Raw genomic sequence first — 6,905 nt, 5'->3', positions numbered from 1 at the left:
TGCAAGAGATTTCTGTGCATTAATTTTGTATCCTGCTACTCTATCAAATTCATTGATTAGCTCTAGTAGTTTTCTGGTAGCATCTTTAGGATTCTCTGTGTATAGTATCATGTCATCTGCAAACAGTGACAGCTTTACTTCTTTTCTGATATGGATTCCTTTTCTTTTTCTTCTCTGATTGCTGTGGCTAAAACTTCCAAAAGTATATCAAATAACAGTGGTGAGAATGGGCAACCTTGTCTTGTTCCTGATCTTAGAGGAAATGGTTTCAGTTTTTCACCATTGAGAATGATGTTGGCTTTGGGTTTGTCATATATGGCCTTTATTATGTTGTGGTAGGTTCCCTCTATGCCTACATTCTGGAGAGTTTTTATTATAAATGGGTGTTGAATTTGTCGAAAGCTTTTTCTGCATCTATTGAGATGATCATATGGTTTTTCTCCTTCAATTTGTTAATATGGTGTATCACATTAATTGATTTGCGTATATTGAAGAATCCTTGCATTCCTGGGATAAACCCCACTTGATCATGGTGTACGATCCTTTTAATGTGCTGTTGGATTCTGTTTGCTAGTATTTTGTTGAGGATTTTTGCATCTATGTTCATCAGTGATGTTGGCCTGTAGTTTTCTTTCTTTGTGACATCTTTGTCTGGTTTTGGTATCAAGGTGACGGTGGCCTCGTAGAATGAGTTTGGGAGTGTTCCTCCCTCTGCTATATTTTGGAAGAGTTTGAGAAGGATAGCTGTTAGCTCTTCTCTAAGTGTTTGATAGAATTCGCCTGTGAAACCATCTGATCCCGGCCTTTTGTTTGTTGGAAGATTTTTAATCAGTCTCAATTTCAGTGCTTGTGATTGGTCTGTTTATATTTTCTATTTCTTCCTGGTTCAGTCTCGGAAGGTTGTGCTTTTCTAAGAATTTGTCCATTTCTTCCAGGTTGTCTCTTTTATTAGCATATACTTGCTTGTAGTAATCTCTCATGATCCTTTGTATTTCTGCAGTGTCAGTTGTTACTTCTCCTTTTTCATCTCTAATTCTATTGATTTGAGTCTTCTCCGTTTTTTTCTTGATGAGTCTGGCTAATGGTTTATCAATTTTGTTTATCTTCTGAAAGAACCAGCTTTTAGTGTTATTGATCTTTGCTATTGTTTCCTTCATTTCTTTTTCATTTATTTCTGATCTGATATTTATGATTTCTTTCCTTCTGCTAACTTTGGGTTTTTTTGTTGTTCTTCTTTTTCTAATTCCTTTAGGTGTAAGAGTAGGTTGTTTGAGATGTTTCTTGTTTCTCGAGGTAAGATTGTATTGCTATAAACTTCCCTCTTAGAAGTGCTTTGCTGCATCCCATAGGTTTTGGGTCATCGTGTTTTCATTGTCATTTGTTTCTAGGTATTTTTTGATTTCCTCTTTGATTTATTCATTGATCTCTTGGTTATTTAGTAGCATATTGTTTAGCCTCCATGTGTTTGTATTTTTTGCAGTGTTTTCCTGTAATTGATGTCTAGTCTCCTAGCACTGTGGTCGGAAAAGATACTTGATATGATTTCAATTTTCTTAAATTTACCAAGGCTTGATTTGTGACCCAAGACATGGTCTATCCTGGAGAATGTTCCATGAGCACTTGAGAATAAAGTGTATTCTGTTGTTTTTGGATGGAATGTCCTATAAATATCAATTAAGTCCATCTTGTTTAATGTGTCATTTAAAGCTTGTGTTTCCTTATTTATTTTTATTTTGGATGATCTGTCCATTGGTGGAAGTGGAATGTTAAAGTCCCCTGCTATGACTGTGTTACTGTCGATTTCCCCTTTTATGGCTGTTAACATTTACCTTATGTATTGAGATGCTCCTATATTGGATGCATAAATATTTACAACGTTATATCTTCTTGGATTGATCCCTTGATCACTGTGTAGTGTCCTTCCTTGTCTCTTGTAATAGTCTTTATTTTAAAGTCTATTTTGTCTGATTTGAGAATTGCTACTCCAGCTTTCTTTTGATTTCCATTTGCATGGAATATCTCTTTCTATCCCCTCACTTTCGTTTGTATGTGTCCCTAGGTCTGAAGTGGATCTCTTGTAGACAGCAGATATATAGGTCTTGTTTTTGTATCCATTCATCCAGTTTATGTCTTTTGCTTGGAGCATTGAATCCATTTACATTTAAGGTAATTATCTATATGTATGTTCCTATTACCATTTTCTTAATTGTTTTGGGTTTGTTATTGTACGTCTTTTCCTTCTCTTGTGTTTCCTGCCTAGAGAAGTACCTTTAGCATTTGTTTTAAAGCTGGTTTGGTGGTGCCGAATTCTCCTAGGTTTTGCTTGTCTGTAAAGGTTTTAATTTCTCTGTCGAATCTGAATGAGATCCTTGCTGGGTAGAGTTATCTTGGTTGCAGGTTTTTCCCTTTCATCACTTTAAATATGTCTTGCCACTCCCTTCTGGCTTCTAGAGTTTCTGCTGAAAGACCAGCTGTTAACCTTATGGGGATTCCCTTGTATGTTATTTGTTGTTTTTCCCTTGCTGCTTTTAATATTTTTTCTTTGTATGTAATTTTTGATAGTTTGATTAATATGTGTCTTGGTGTGTTTCTCCTTGGATTTATCCTGTATGGGACTCTCTGTGCTTCCTGGACTTGACTGACTATTTCCTTTCCCATATTGGGGAAGTTTTCAGCTATAATCTCTTCAGATATTTTCTCAGTCCCTTTCTTTTTCTCTTCTTCTTCTGGTACCCCTATAATTCGAATATTTGTGCATTTAATGTTGTCCCAGAGGTCTCTAAGACTGTCCTCAATTCTCTTCATTCTTTTTTCTTTATTCTGCTCTGCAGTAGTTATTTCCACTATTTTATCTTCTAGGTCACTTATCTGTTCTTCTGCCTCAGTTATTCTGCTATTGATTCCTTCTAGAGAATTTTTAATTTCATTTATTGTGTTGTTCATCATTGTTTGTTTGCTCTTTAGTTCTTCTAGTTCCTTGTTAAACGTTTCTTGTATTTTCTCCATTCTATTTCCAAGATTTTGGATCATCTTTACTATCATTACTCTGAATTCTTTTTCAGGTATACTGCCTATTTCCTCTTCATTTGTTTGGTCTGGTGGGTTTCTACCTTGCTCTTTCATCTGCTGTGTGTTTCTCTGTCTTCTAATTTTGCTTAACTTACTGTGTTTGGGGTCTCCTTTTCGCAGGTAGCGGGTTCGTAGTTCCCGTTGTTTTTGTTGTCTGCCCTCAGTGGCTAAGGTTGGTTCAATGGGTTGTGGAGGCTTCCTGGTGGAGGGGACTGGTGCCTGTGTTCTGGTGGATGAGGCTGGCTCTTGTCTTCGTGGTGGGCAGGACCGCATCTTGTGGTGTGTTTTTGGGTGTCTGTGACCTTATTATGATTTCAGGCAGCCTCTCTGCTAATGGGTTGGGTCGTGTTCCTGTCTTGCTAGCTGTTTGGCATAGGGTGTCGAGCACTGTTGATTTCTGGTCGTTGAGTGGAGCTGGGTCTTAGCATTGAGATAGACATCTCTGGGAGAGCTTTCGCCATTTGATATTATGTGGAGGTAGGAGGTCTCTTGTGGACCAATGTCCTGAACTTGGCTCTCCCACCTCAGAGGCACAGGCCTGACACCTGGGGAGCACCAAGACCCTGTTAGCCACATGGCTTAGAAGAAAAGGGAGGAAGGAAGGGCGGGAGGGAGGGAGGGAGCGAGCGAGGGTGGGAGGGAGGGAGCAAGGAAATAAAAAGAAAGTTGTTAGAATAAAAAATAAAAATAATTATTAAAAATAAACAATTTAAAAAGTAATTAAAAAAAGAAAGAAAGAAGAGAGCAACCAAACCAAAAAACAAATCTACCAATGATAACAAGCGCTAAAAACTATACTAAAACAAACATGAAAACCAGACAGACAGAACCCTAGGACAAATGGTAACAACTATACAGACAAAATCACACAAAGAAGCATACACATACACACTCACAAACAGAGAAAAAGGGAAAAAAATATATCTCTCTATATATAAAAAAAGGAAGAGAGCAACCAAATCAGTAAACAAATCTACCAATGAAAATAAATGCTAAATACTGAACTAAGATAAAGATTAAAACCAGAAACCAGTCAGTTGCATACAGCAAACCCCAAGTCTACAGTTGCTCCCAAAGTCCACCGCCTCAATTTGGGATGATTCGTTGTCTATTCAAGTATTCCACAGATGCAGGTACATCAAGTTGATTGTGGAGCTTTAATCCGCTGCTCCTGAGGCTGCTGGGAGAGATTTCCCTTTCTCTTCTTTCTTCGTGCAGCTCCTGGGGTTCAGCTTTGGATTTGGCCTCGCCTAGCGTGTAGGTTGCCTGAGGGCGTCTGTTCTTCGCTCAAACAGGATGGGGTTAAAGTAGCAGCTGATTCGGGGGCTCTGTCTCACTCAGGCCGGGGGGAGGGAGGGGTACGGATGCGGGGCGACCCTGCGGCGGCAGAGGCCGGCGTGATGTTGCAGCAGCCTGAGGTGTGCCGTGCGTTCTCCCGGGGAAGTTGTCCCTGGCTCACGGGACGCTGGCAGTGGTGGGCTGCACAGGCTCCCGGGAGGAGAGGTGTGGATAGTGACCTGTGCTCGCACACAGGCTTCTTGGTGGCAGCAGCAGCAGCAGCCTTAGCGTCTCATGCCCGTCTCTGGGGTCCGCGCTGATAGCCGTGGCTCACGTCCGTCTCTGGAGCTCGTTTAGGCGGTGCTCTGAATCCCCTCTCCTCGTGCACCCGAAACAATGGTCTCTTGCCTCTTAGGCAGTTCCAGAGTTTTTCCCGGACTCCCTCCCGGCTAGCTGTGGTGCACTAGCCCCCTTCAGGCTGTGTTCACGCCAGTCCTCTCCCTGAGATCCGACCTCCGAAGCCCGAGCCTCAGCTCCCAGCCCCCACCTGCCCCGGCGGGTGAGCAGAGAAGCCTCTCAGGCTGCTGAGTGCTGGTCGGCACCCATCCTCTGTGTGGGAATCTCTCCGCTTCGCCCTCTGCACCCCTGTTGCTGCGCTGTCCTCCACGGCTCCGAAGCTTCCCCTCCGCCACCCCCATCTCAGCCAGTGAAGGGGCTTCCTAGTGTGTGGAAACTTTTCCTCCTTCACAGCTCCCTCCCCGAGGTGCAGGTCCTGTCCCTATTCTTTTGTCTCTGTTTTTTCTTTTTTCTTTTGCCCTACCCAGGTACTTGGGGAGTTTCTTGCCTTTTAGGAAGTCTGAGGTCTTCTGCCAGTGTTCAGTAGGAGTTGTTCCACATGTAGATGTATTTCTGATGTATTTGTGGGGAGGAAGGTGATCTCCATGTCTTACTCCTTTGCCATCTTGAAGGTCCGAGCTATAAAGAACTCTTAAAACTAAATAGTAAAAAAAAAAAAAAAAGAAAGAAAGAAAGAAAGTGATGCCCAATGTTGAGTGAAGTAGAAACGCTTGAGCTATCTTGGCAGATAGTAGAAGGCTGAGGAAAGTGGCCAAGGACGAATGACTATATTATGTGAGGATACAAAACATATCCATTGATTGTATTCCATGAGAGAGCTCAGGAAACACACCATTCACCAAGGCCATCAGGAAAGCACTGGTGAGAGTAGCACTAGCATCACAGTGGTGGCTCTTCTCTACAGGTCAGGGCTCATTGTAGGAGAGGTGGTCGCAGAGCTGAGTTCATACATATCCATGGGGATGAGGCACTTCATTGTAATAGAGGCCATAATAATTGTAATGACCTTCAGGGTCTGAGGGAACAGCCAAGGGACTTGAGCTGCATGGAGTTGTGGAGATGGTAATAGGGCATGATGTCCCCAGGAGAAAAATAGGTAGCAAAGCATGGCAGGTATATACTATGATGATTCCCCTAGTTCTTTTCCCGAAGGGACCTGTGGACGTTTACTTGGGTGATTGTATATTGGGAAAGGGAAAATACGCAGACATTTTTAGACCCACAGTCTGAGTTGACATTGATACTTAGAGACCCAAAGCATCAGCATAGTTCTAATAGAGTGGACCTCTAATAGGCCTACAGGGAGCACGTAATAAATGAAGTCCTTGCTCACATCTGGCTCCAAGTGGGCCTGCTGGGTTTGTGGATACACTCCGTGGTCGTTTCTCCTGTTCCTGATTGCATTGATATAGTTGCATGTTAGGGGAGCCCTCATGTTGGGTTCTTAGTCTGTGGGGTAAAAGATATAGTGAGGAAGGCCAAGTGGGAAGCTTTGAAATTGTTCCTTCATCTTCCTTCCTCTCCCAGCCACAATAGTAAATCGGAAACAATATCACATTCCTGGAGCACGACTGAAGACTATTGCTGGCTTAAACAAGCGATAGCCTTCATCATAGCTACTGTGCCAGATATGATGTAATTGCTAGAGTAGATCAATAAGGCTTCAGGTACATGGTATATGGCCATTGATCTGACAAAAGCATTCTTTTCAGTTCCAATCAGAAAAGGGGGTCATAACAGTGTGTATTCACGAGGGATGGCCAACAATATTCTTTACATTTTGGCCTCAGGGCTATGTCAGCTTTCCTGCCCAGTCATAATATAGCTTGATGAGATCTGGACTGCTTGGGCATTCCACAGACCATCACACTGATCCATTTCATTGATGGCATGCTGATGTGCTCTAGAGGATGGGAGAAAAACCCTACAAAGATTCAGGAACCTGCCATTTCAGTGAAGTTTTTAGTATTCCAATGGTCAGGAGTATGTTGGGATAGCTCTCCAAAGTAAAAAACAAATCACTGCATCTTGTATCCCCTACCACAAAGATGGAAGCACAGCACCAGCAGTCCTCTTTGGGTTTGGGAAGCAATATTTTTTACAACTAGGTTCACTGCTCTGGCTCACATAGAGTGACCGAAGGCTGCCAGCTTTGAGTGAGACCTAGAAAAGGAAAGTCTCTGCCAATAGGATCTGGAGGA

The sequence above is a fragment of the Hyperoodon ampullatus genome (genome assembly GCF_949752795.1).
Source record: "Hyperoodon ampullatus genome assembly, chromosome: 6".
Lineage (NCBI taxonomy): Eukaryota > Metazoa > Chordata > Mammalia > Artiodactyla > Ziphiidae > Hyperoodon > Hyperoodon ampullatus.
The sequence above is the reverse complement of the archived record's forward strand: the minus strand, read 5'-3'. Positions refer to the sequence as shown.